The sequence below is a fragment of the Aptenodytes forsteri genome, unplaced genomic scaffold (assembly GCF_000699145.1).
Source record: "Aptenodytes forsteri isolate BGI_AS27 unplaced genomic scaffold, ASM69914v1 Scaffold1, whole genome shotgun sequence".
Taxonomy (NCBI): domain Eukaryota; kingdom Metazoa; phylum Chordata; class Aves; order Sphenisciformes; family Spheniscidae; genus Aptenodytes; species Aptenodytes forsteri.
The window spans coordinates 8,484,984-8,497,870 of record NW_008795035.1 but is presented as its reverse complement, the minus strand read 5'-3'; positions in this window follow the sequence as shown (position 1 = coordinate 8,497,870).

The following is a 12,887-nucleotide window of genomic DNA, read 5'->3' as shown; positions in this document are numbered from 1 at the left end:
TGGTGCTTATATATTGAATCACAGGTTCCCCCGAAGTGAAATATTTCATTAGCAAGTTGCTCGTAACTACTTATTGCTGCACCACAGGGCAAGCCAGTCAGTGAGACAAAACTCTATTAAATACACTTTCTAAAGTTTTCACTCTGGGAGTAATGTACAGTACTAATTTTCTTATAGTAGTTTTGCATAAATACAAAGACCGGAAACTTCTCCCCAGACATGTCTCAAGGTGGGAGTGAGACTCTTTGCAGAACCTCTTAGGAGTGCAATGCCACGTTCACACTGTTGTCAAGGAGGGGAGGAAAGGAAAAAATGGGTTTGAACAACTTCTTGCAGCCTCCTGAATGTAGAGTGTGCAGGACTTGTACAGTTGTTTGTTGTTGGTTTTGGGTTTTTGTAGAGTGTGCAGGACTTGTACAGTTGTTGTTTGTTGTTGGTTTTGGGGTTTTTTTTTAAATATTGACACTTCAGCTTAGAAAAGCAGAACAAAACTCTATGGTAGAGTAGTAAAGATCATCTCACTGGGATCTCTCTGCTAGCCATCTGTCATGGGAAGAGAATGTTCATTCTCACAGGTTCTTGGGTGGTTATTTATGGGGCTTGCCTCCCAGCTGGGAAATCCCGTAGCATAACAAAGCATTGCTTAATCAAATAAGTGGCAGATCTGGCTCTTAGAACCCCTCTCGAATTTTAATTTTCATTAGCAATGTGGAAGACTGAAGACAGCAACCATGGGCCTTGTTCGCAGATTTTTCTGTAATTAAGTTATATGTCTTTACAAAGAGGTCCTTGCACAGTGAACATTTGTGCAAAGGCACAGATGAGCAATGGAAACCACTGCTGCCCCTCTGCTCCTGGAGAATGGCATATTTCACTTTAAATTGTCCCTTACAAACTTGGGTAATTGGCCCAAAGTGAGATAAATAGCAGTTATTCCAAACTTCAATAGAGAAGCAGTGGGTGAGGGTAAGTGGGTAAGACTGGGATAAGAGAATGGATCGATCATGCTGAGGTATGTGAGGCTTTAAAGGAAAACAATTTTGCTGTGATTGAGAGGACTGCTCCACAGGGAGGGTCCAAAGACAGGGCCAGAACAAGAAGTCTGGAAGGTTATTTGAGCAGCAGTAATTTCAGCAGATTGAAATAGCCAAACCAAGTCCTTCAGCCAGAAGGAACAGTTGGATGGAGCAACCAGAGAAATAACTGTGGATTTGTAAAACAAAGGGGTTACGTTCTCCCTCCTTCTGTGACTGGCCTGCTGATGCGATTTTGCATGTTCACTGCCATGCCCAAGTGCATGCGGAGTGCAGTCAGAGGCAAAGAGGAGAGGGGAGAGGCAGTGGGAAGTTGAACAAAAGTCCTATGAAAAGAAAGTCTGGAGTAAAAGTAGCATGAAAGCCCCATTCTGCTAGCATGGAGCCAGATGTGGCAATGCAACGTATCTAGAAATAATATGGGTCTCAGATGGTGTTTACGTGTCCACATCTGTTTATATTGATGCTATATTACTGCACACTAATGCATGCACTGCACATGTAGAGGGGACACCTCTGAGCTATAGTGCAAAGCTGAGTAATTACATTAATTTATCACACACCTTTGGCTGCTTCGCCACCTCCTCCCTCCTGAATACTCTTAGCCTTCCAAACAACCCTTTATGGTTTAAGGGTGAGGAAACCAGTAGGGTTCTATAAGACCTGAATAAGGTATTACAGAAAATATCCTGAAACTACGTTGGCTCCATCCTTCTTTTCTAGCAGTGCAAATCAGGAGTGACACCAGTGTAGTTACGCTGCTGCTCTACTAGAAGACAACACCACACATCAGATCCAAGATCCATACAGTGAAATTGTCTCCAACACTAATCAGGCTTAATATCTCTTGTGAAGCTATTAACCCTAATTAAGGTCACTATAGATCCTTAGCACTAGTATCTCACTCATTTATTGATCTATATCTTAAAAGCAGTTCAGTTTTTGTCACTACTATTGGTATTCAGCGGTTACTCCAGAACATCTCTTCTCTGTCGAAGCACAACTCCCTTATTTTTCCAGCCTAAATGAACCATTGGTTTGTCTGTTCCCCACAATGAGATGAGATGAAACAGTGAACTAACCTCTCTCACAAAAAAAAATCCCACCCCAAGTAGAGCAGCCCCTAGACTTGTAACATCTCAGGACAGACCCTGATCCCCTCCATCCCCAACAAAACCATACTGCCAGGTGGTAGGGACCTGAGGAGGGAGCAGGAGATGAAGCTTTGCTGAGGCTGGTTCCCCTGCTGACAAGGATTATAACAATCCTCTTGTGCTTCATCACAGCCACTCACACAAGTCCTTTGTGTCAGATGGATACTTGGATTCATGATTCTGATTAACAAACTAAACCAACGCTTTCTGTCAAAGTATTGCAGGGTTTCAGAACCATAAGCCAATATGCTGGAATAATTTTAAGAACAAAACCCAAACCAGAATACCAACAGATAGCAGTGCTGTGCTTTTACTTTGATGGGGTTTAGGCAGTGGGATCCACAAGTAACTACCATGCTCCACCAGGACAGATAGATAATGTTTGTTAGTTTCAAGAGTATCCCCTCCCTGGCCCCCACTATCTCTTTTGTGTGGTTGCTGGTACTCATAGCTTCTTCATGGGACAGGATCATGAAATAGGTTTTGCTGTTGCTGTCACATCTGCACCACAGAGACTTCCTGGATACTATCAGCAAGAAAGCAGCTTGTTTCTGGTAGGGTGTCCTCATCTCCCATGGCTTCCCTTCCACATCCGTCAGGTGAATGAGATTTGAAAATTGCCCCCCCCCATCTCGTCCAGACACAGGCATACCTGCAATGAAGAAGAGTCATGGCTATTTATTACCTTCATAAATAACTGATTGCTGTTGAAGGTTTCAGGCTGTTCAGAGCAATTCTGTGAATAAGCAGCATTGAGTGAATACATCTACACACACAGACCCAAAAGGGTTTTTTTGGGTGCATGGGGGATTGTTCAATTGATCTATTTCTTTGACTGAATGCAAAATTATGTACAGACTCTTAGATCTGCTTTCAAAATTCAAGCCTCCTTCCATACAGGCGCTTCCTAAATATAAACTCCCAAGAACCCATAATTCTGCCTATCCCATTCCTTCACTGACCAGCTTCATATTTTTACACTTCAAAAACCAAATAAGAAGCATCTTCAGATATCATTGTCACTGCATTTTCCTCATATGACATCTTTCCCTCATCCCTTTTTGAAAAAGTCCTTTTATCTGCTTTTAATGGACATGAATGCAAACACAGAGAGTATGATTCAGGTCTCTGTACTCATGCCAGTCTGACTCATGCCAGTTTTAAATAAGTTTACTTCCACCGGTCGCTATCTGCTTTGAGGTTACATGGCTGAAATCTTGTGATCAGAACCAGCCCTAGGAGTAGCTTCGTCAGCAAAGCAAGCAAACAAAAACCCCTTGCATGTGCAAATATGTAGTGATGAATGAATTTTGCTTTTCTTTTGTTTTATATTAACATATGAACATCTATATATCTCCACTGATTTAATTTACAAGCATATATAGCAGCAGTAGCAGAGCACTAAGATAAGCCCACTATTTTAATAAAAAGCAAATCTAACAGAGAATGCAATTACGTATCTAGTGTTCTGTCGCACAGCAGGAAAGAAGACTGAATAGTAAGGATTTTGCATCTGAAATATATTGGTAATTTAAAAGTCTTTAGGATTTGATGTCTCAGCATGTTTGTGTATAATCCACCTCAGTTTGGCAGTTCCAGTACAGTCTGAAATTAAAGAAAGTATATAAGAACTTATATAGAAAGAACTATAAGAAACTAAGATTTTGTGATTTCCATCAGATTAAAGGGGAGCTAAGGGCTCTTCAAGCTACCAGTGACAACTTGGCAGCTGAGAAGGACAACCAGGCACTTGGTTTAACATCAGTGCAGAGAGGTCTGCCTCTGCTGATGCTGCAGAGTCACCCGCAGAGCACGGCCCCATCCAGGAATTTCCTCCTGTTTGAAAGCTCTTTGGGGATATTCAAAAGATGGGTGCTGGTGCCAGCTCAGCTCTCAGTGGGAAAATACCCACATGGCAGAATCAGACATACCAGAGCTGTCAGCCCAACAACCCCGTGCAGCGAGAGATGCTACAGACAATGACAGAGAGACTGAGTTATCCTTTGGGTACCACATGGAAATACAGGTGCAACATGAAAACAGGGGGGTTGTTTCAATAGTGGCAGGGCAGAATGGCTCTGAGTGCTAACTGTAATAGGTCTTTTAAAAACATAAGCTTTGAGTATCTGAACATTTTTAATCTTAAATATTAACTTTCAAAGCTGATCAGACAGAACCAAGGAGTTGTTTGATGCCTGAAATACCTGGCTGAAATGACTGCACCCCCACTTTGTCATTGGTTACTCAAGATGTTTCTCCCCATTTCTGACTCTGTTTAGACATTAAACAAGTGAAATGCCCTTCAGTGATGCCATCCTACAGTTAAACCATGCTGCTTACCTGCAGTATCATGTGAATAAAAGCTGGTTTCACAAGTTCTAATAAATCAATTTTATACAGATGAATCCTGTCCCCGATAGCTTTGATATGCAGAATTTGTACATAGCAGAGGGGAAGTCTGGCAGTGAATTTCTATTGCTCAAGGTCTGATCTCAATGCACAAAGCAAAGTCTTGAGATTAGAAAAATGCATTTGCTTCTGGGAAATATTCTACATGCACAAACATGTTAGGAAGACGGCTTCTCCTATTGCTGGATTGTGATCTCTATCTGTGGCCTTTTGTTCAGAAGCAGAAAAAGGAGGGAGAGACTGGAGATGATCTGGGTAAGAGACTTAAGACTTACTGATATAGCTCCAAAGCAAAGATGACTAAACTCTGCCTGTTTGCCCAAACTCTGAAAAGCTCTGCCCAACAAACTGAGCAGTCAAAGGCAAGAACTGGCTAAAATATCAGGCATGGAGAAATCTGAGATAACAGATAACTTGCTTGTTGATGCTTTTGCTGATGCAGCAGAGAATTACATGGGGAGGGGGAATAACCTGTGTTTTACAGGAGTTGCAGTTGTTGCTACATTTGCAAAGTTTTCAAAGTGGCCACATGACCTTAGTCTGGCTTTTATAGAAAGCTGAAATCTCATACGACTTACTGGCAAAGCTAGCTGACTCTGGAGAGCAGAAAGCAGAGCTTCCTCCAGCTCTCAAGGCTACACATCAGCCAGGTCTCATCTTTGTCCTTCATGACTGGCATCTCTATGCTGCTTTCCCCTCCTTCTGGCCCATGACCCTACCTGCAGTGTGCCATGAGAGCAGCCACACTCTCCCTCTCCACCTCAAGGTCCTCATGTCCCCACCCAAGCTTCCTGGCCCCAGCCAGCTCAAACCTCTTGCCACCCCCCTGCTTTCATAACTTGCTCCCACTCCTACATAGGCAAGAGACCCACAGAAGCCATTCTCCAACTAATCCCTCAGAAATCACTTCATTGTCTAATAATATCTCTTATGACCCACTTAACTAAAGGACAGCAGATGACAGAGTGTTACTGTCTGCTTGTTTCAATGTGTAAGTGAAACTGGAGCAGAAGACAGTTCAAATGAAGATTTCCAAATACAGGTTCATGCCAGGGTTCTAACAGATGATTCCTAAAGGTTGATTTAGTCAGGGCTGACAATCTGTTAAGGATCCAGTCAACCTTTCTTAAGTGATACAAAATAATCAGGGGCAAAACTTTCACATTAATCTGAAACTGAACCCATAGGCTTTATGAAAGTTGACATCTGCATATGAGAAAATGACACATGGGTGATCAAAGTTTCTCTCTGACAGGATCTACTTCCACCCATCTAGATCTGGGGATTTTACATTTGCCAACAGACACGCATACCTCATACATACTGGGCAGACTTCTCAAGTGTCATCCTAAAAACACGCTCCGTAGACTCCAGGCCTGTATCTCCAGCCATTGCATGAATTGGGAACCAGGATTTGGTAAAGGGAGCCCTCACAGTTGCTTCACAAGTGTCCCTCAAAGTGTCCATGAAGGTCAGAGCTATGCTGAGAGTTGCAAAAGGGCTCAAGGTGCAAATGCAGCAGTCCCCAGCAGTTCACCTCCTCCAGGGTAATAGAATAGCAGCAAACTATAACTGTTGCCTGCAGAGGTTTAAATTCACCAAACAGTGGCTAACTACTTTTAATTGCTGTCAGGCTCCCAATGCCAATGATGATATCTAAGAGACAAAACCCTTGCAGCCAGGAATTATAGCTGATTTCCTTACCCTGGAGACAATTAACTCCCATTAGCTGAGGAGGATCTCAGGGAACAGGCAAGTTGAAAGGGAGGTTAAGAAAGGTTGCCCTGTGAAGATGGGATTCATCTGCTTCTTAGGGCACGATGCCCCACCAGTCAGTTACAGAGCTCATCCCAAGTTCCTTGAGTGGCAGAAAGATAAATGAAGGAAAGCACCTGTACCTATCCAGCTCCTCCTAAGGAGAAACCGTATGTCCTTCTGACATCTTGACCCTATATTCTGAACAGCCCTAGGAAGCACACGCATTGTCTAAGAGATCTCCCAATACCCGGCCATCCACAGGCGCAAGACAGAAGCAACCTGGCGAAACACACTGAAACCGGTCTTTCCAAAGGGTTCACAAGCATAGATGTTTTGATAAATATGTGCTGCGACTGACAAAGGTGTTTCATCTGCCTTCAGTATCACTAGATCCAGAATTACTTCCATGTTATTCTCTTAGTTGTTAAACCAAGATCTTGAGGGAGAAATAGAAGGGGAGAAGAGGGGGGAACATAACAGTCTCTTATGTTAAATCCACCTCATGTGCGAGCACATAAAGCCAGAGGAGTTTGCTGCCTCATGCTGTGAGTCTACGTCTCAGCTTTTGGCAGTGGAACAAAACTCTGGAAGCAGTCTGGAGGCATTCACATGTTTTGCTGCTTGCTTTGGCTACTGTCGAGCATCCTAAGCCCTGTGTGCTCTTTATAGAAATATGTTTGCAAGGCATTTTTCTGAAAATGGTCACAATGAAAATACCTGCAATTTAGATTCCTCTGCCCCCTCGTTTAAAAAAAAGTTATTAAAAAACCCTGATTTTTAAATTGTTCAAATAACAACGGCAGCCTTATTCATAAGAAAATCAAAACAACCGGCTAAAATGGGTCTTTTAGACTACCCTCTGTATGCCTCATTTTTTATTCATAACAGCACATATTCTCTCCTGTGTGATCTTGCTAGGATATAAAATATATTCAGACTCTGACTCCTACCTAAGGAGGGTCTGAAAGCCTTTTCAGAGCGCTCCTAAGGCGGTGCATTTGACACTGTATTCCCCGGGAGGAGTGCAGCACCACGCAGCACACCTGAACCAGCAGCATGAAGATGACTTCTTCTTCCAGAAGTTACAAGGCAGCTGCAGATGACTATGGGGCATCAACCCAACACTCACTCTGCTTCTGAATTTAATTTAGCAGCCTATATTGATTTCTCTGCTGCTTTGGCTAAGCAGCTGCTGGTGTATTTTGAAGTTTTATGTTGCCTTTTGGTGCCACGCAGAATACATTTTGTTCTGGCTTTCTGAAGTGCCTGCATTGCAAATGGAGCTGTGATCAGCCGCTTAACTACCCTCAATACCTGACACTGCAACCCCATGTTTTTCCTTGGCAATTCAGGGTTAGGGATTGTCTCCAGTTATCTGTGTTAGATTCCCTTTGGAAAGAGCAGCGAGGACAGTGAGAGCACATGGGAGAGGGAGGACTTTAATCATGAACCAAATTACAACCTGAACAGCAAGCCAATTGCTCTAGTTAGCTGTCCAGAGAGGGGCAGAGGGAAGGAAGTAAACGAAGAGTACATCACTTCAGAGACTCCCACCATCACTAAAATCACTTTACAGCTGAAGTGACAGGAATGAAATTATCCTGATGATATTCCCCCAGTAGATGGATCAGAAAGAGTTGTTGAAATTTGCCCGTGAGTCTAAGTCCAGTTACTCTCAATCCTACTCATTGCTGCAACATGTCGAGTTTGCTCCAGTTTCCATCGGCTCAAACTCTCTCCTAGTGCTGTTTGAAGATGTGAAGTATGGCATAAAGGGCAAAGGAGCTGAATTTGATTGTTCTGGGTCCTTGCTCATGGTCTGATTGAACTATGAGGTATTATCTACTTTTCCTTCACAGCAGAACAGCCTCAAACCGCTAGCTCTGAAATGAGGCTCCCTGATAATGTGCTTCAGCAAGTATTTCACAATCAAAATGAGTCTTGGTATTTCTGAAAGACGCCAGAATCATGCCAGCACATCTGTTTAGGCTGAATGACTGACTGATTTGGGCAAGTCCTTCTGCCTCTGTTTCTTCCTAATAAAATAAGGATAAAAATTAAACCCTCAGTACACTGAAGTTCTCATCCCAGTTCCAAATATTTTTCCTCCATTTTTTTAATGTCCTTCAAGATAGAAGAAAGAGAATGCTTGATGTTTTTTTTCACTGCTGTCATTCTCATCTGTTGCTCATCACAAAACAGACTGGGGGATTTTTTTGATACTGATATATGTCTTATCTTTACATGTCAAAAACCAAGGCAGAAAGATACTTTGGAATGTGAAAAAAAAAGGAAAATATAAGGAGGGAATGGAATGGAATAGAAAAAGGAAGATGCTACATGAAATACATGTTATTAAGAAAAGTGCTAAAAGAACTTATCCCAACCTTGGGATAACAATATGTATTTAAAAAAAATAAAGTGGCCTTTGCAAGTGAAATAAAATAAGGAATGCTCTAGGACCTTTTCTAATGTATCAGCTATTTAGGAAAAGGACTGGAAGATACCACTGAATGAAACAGGTAGGAGACTATTAAAGGGACATGTCAGAGTTTTAATTTAATTAGATCACGGGCTGATGATGGCCACTAGACCTTCAGCTGCACGCTGTCTTGGTTTTAACTCTCTCTGGAAGGCAGAGAGTAGGCCAGCAAGGGAAAATGGATCAGGTAGGTGGTCTTTAAAGCATGCAACAGAAAGAAAGACCAATGCCATGTGTAAAAAAAATCAGAAGTGCAACAACCACAAGACTGTCTTTGTTTTCCCCAAACCTGTTGAAACTGTGGTATGTTTTACACATTAACCTCTCCATACCATGAACAGCACAGGGCCAGACAATACTGAGGTGATAGGTCACTGAAGCAATAAAGCAATGCTTTATTAATGTCTGTGCTCCTAAAAATGCAACCCCAAATTCCTTCCAGATATTCAACTGGGTGATGGAAGTTTTATTTGTGGGTTAAACCATAGAGAAAACTGCAACCCTTATGCCCTCTTAAATCATGCAGCCTGCTTGGAATGACTAAAATTCCCTCTGAGTTGCATTACCCAGAGTTTGTAAATGTCTGGAAGACATAAACCACTAATGCATGTAATTTTTCTTTTCCCTCCTGCCATTTCTCCAGCTTTCCCACACAGATCGATGCTTTCTCCCAACCACTTCAAGAACAGGATATATTTCTGTCTCAAAAACCATGCACTACCTCTCCTGATCCAGGGAGTCAGATTACACCGAGATTCAAAACATACTTCCTCGCTGAACAAATTAGACATTCGTTTTTCCCCTACAAGAAGGTATCTGCTTGCAGACCAGGTGTGACTTGGAGTGGTCACCTCCAGCGTTTCCTTCAGGGAGAATTTGAAGGCCTTGGAGAGAAGTTATTGATCGTCACAGACTGACTGTAGCCAAGAGCAAACAATACCTCGATGCACACACAGTACTCCTCGATGCTCAGATACTGAGCTGTGCTGGAGACAGAGCTCGACCCACTTGTCATGTTTCTTTGGATCATATCCTTGGACAGCGTGTTCCTGCAGTCCTCTGCAGTCCCATTTGCTCAGCACAGAAGGTTTCCTTCTGCAGGAGACACATGTTAAGCCACAACAAAACTGCTTAGCAGTTCTATTCCGCTCCCCATCATTTCTGCCAGATGCACTTTGCGTGACATCTAGCACTGGTTCCCAAGGATATTTTTCACACACAACAAGCTTCTCTCACCTTCCAATACTCACAGGTTAATAGCTTATTCAGAAGGCACTTATTTCTGTACGTTCTTTTCAAAGTAAGGCACTCAAAAGCCCCAAATGCCAAAGCCAAAGTCATCTGGGCCACTTCACCTTTAATTTTCTGTCTCTCCAGCTCACTAATATGATGCGCTCTGTATCAAAAGTAGATTGCTTGAGTTTGAATACTTGGATTAATTTTTTGCATAAGCTATACCTGGAGCTCTCTCAAAAACATTTTTAGTCATCCTGTGAGGGGCTTAGCATGAGCTCAGTGATTGTTTCTCATCCTCGCTTAATGCAAACACCAATACATCTCAGAGGTGTGTGCATCCAAGTGCTTCTCTATTAATTAGTCACCAAATCTGTGCTTCCATGCAAGAGTTTTTCACAACCACCACACTAAAGTCGCTCTCATCTTTGAATACCACAGCTAATAATTCTGGTATAAAATAGCTGCTGTAAAGAGCAAAGGCAGAAAAAAGTCCCTCTCTGCTAAGTTTTATACTCAAAGTGATGGCAATAATAAACTGACAATTTTCTTATATATCTGTGTAACACTACAGCTGTCTCAGATACTTATCCTTGCAATTTAAAACTCCACTTATATTGTGTTCCAGGTTTAACCTCCAGAAACCTTTGTAACAAGAAATGGACCTTTCTTGACTTCTCGTAGTGTTTACCTCTGCAAGGCTGATGACTATAAGGCTGGCAGCATCTCCAAGAGTTAAAAACAGAGTAATCACTTAACATACACAGGCTGAATTCAGATGAGGATATGAAAATCAATGTGCTTTTCAAAACTCACATTGACTAGCTGTAACTTCTTCCATTTATGAAACTTATTCCGAAATGTTAAAACAACAGGGATGTTCAGACTGCTTCTGGTTGGGACAGAAATACGCGAATTTGTCACTGTCCTCCCCAAAAAACCAAAGATAATATTGAAGGTGGGTGAGGGAGGAAGGCAAATGTGACCCAAGATTTCTGATGCTGAAGTAGTTTGGTATATATGTAGCTCTGTGAAGCTTGCAGGAAGTTGTTTTCAGCATGTGTGTGTTTGCTTCTGAATCTTTTTGCCCATCTTTCCAAGGCCGGTGACCTGTAACCACACATTACAGTGTTGGCTTTTGAACCTTTAAAAACCCATCTGTAGGATCTTGATTTTGTTCACTCCAAAGACAGGAGCTACGTACAGCACTGCAGCTCCTGCCTGGGATTTCACATGCCTCTACTGCCAGACAACGAGTGCCTGCGTGCCAATAACTTTCTGTGTCTGTTTTCATACCTGGGACTCTTGTAGTGGATAAATAAACACTGAAGTGGCACAACTAGTTCTGCACAAAATCGGTGAATAGGCCTGAACTGGTGTTTGCTAACAAATCCCCGCTCCATTCATTTCCTCCTTCCTCCTTTTCTCAGGAGGATTCCTCTCTCCTTGGGCTCTATTAAAAAAAAAAAAACACCCAACTATTATCCTTACTTTTAAAACAGGTTAGAATATTTTTTAATGTTGCCTATTTCTTTGAACCTCTGATCATTGTAACTAATCGCTTAATTGTGGGTTGGTTGGAGGTACCAGATATTCCAAATGAGCTTTTCCAGGTAGCAGGCAATCCAGATTTCCTAACCGTGCTCAGCTCGGTGGAGTGAATCCAAGTGGGTTTGGCAAGTCAGCTGCTCCCACCACCCACACACGCACACCTACTGGTATTTTATTCGCTGAGCAACTCTTTCTTCTCCCCCTCGTCCCACCCACCACGGTCGCTTGGCCAGGAGGGGAATTTGTAGTTCAGCAGTTCAAAAGAAAGCTCATTCGTCCTGCACTGAAAACTGCGGCAGAGGCACGGCTGCCCTGTTCTGACTTGTCTGGAGCGATCAAGACGCTCCAGCACTGAGCTCCCATCTGAAAAGACATGTAGAAGTCCTCCTGCTGTCACACCAAGCAGTGTCTGGCATTGCGGGGTTCCAGCTTGCTCTTCAGCCTGGAGGTGAGCAGGGTTCTCTGCCGAGATCTGAAGGAGCTTCTTGCTGCCAGGCAGCTGGGAACCAAGGCCCTCTCAGCTTTTCCAAAGCAACACGATAATACCGTGCAAGCTCCATGGCTAGATAAAGCTCCAGTGAATAAGATATAAGAAACTAAATAAAAGCAAAGGCCTTCAGCATTAAGCATTCAGCCGTGGGTTTGGCAAGTCAGCTGCTCCCACCACCCACACACGCACACCTACTGGTATTTTATTCGCTGAGCAACTCTTTCTTCTCCCCCTCGTCCCACCCACCACGGTCGCTTGGCCAGGAGGGGAATTTGTAGTTCAGCAGTTCAAAAGAAAGCTCATTCGTCCTGCACTGAAAACTGCGGCAGAGGCACGGCTGCCCTGTTCTGACTTGTCTGGAGCGATCAAGACGCTCCAGCACTGAGCTCCCATCTGAAAAGACATGTAGAAGTCCTCCTGCTGTCACACCAAGCAGTGTCTGGCATTGCGGGGTTCCAGCTTGCTCTTCAGCCTGGAGGTGAGCAGGGTTCTCTGCCGAGATCTGAAGGAGCTTCTTGCTGCCAGGCAGCTGGGAACCAAGGCCCTCTCAGCTTTTCCAAAGCAACACGATAATACCGTGCAAGCTCCATGGCTAGATAAAGCTCCAGTGAATAAGATATAAGAAACTAAATAAAAGCAAAGGCCTTCAGCATTATAAGCACCTCAAACAATGTAAGGACTTATTTTTCATGTTTTATTACTTTCATCACTGCTTTTATTCTCCTTGCAAAATGCTCAGCGTTCAGGCAATATTAAAAGCACCTGAACAGTAAACT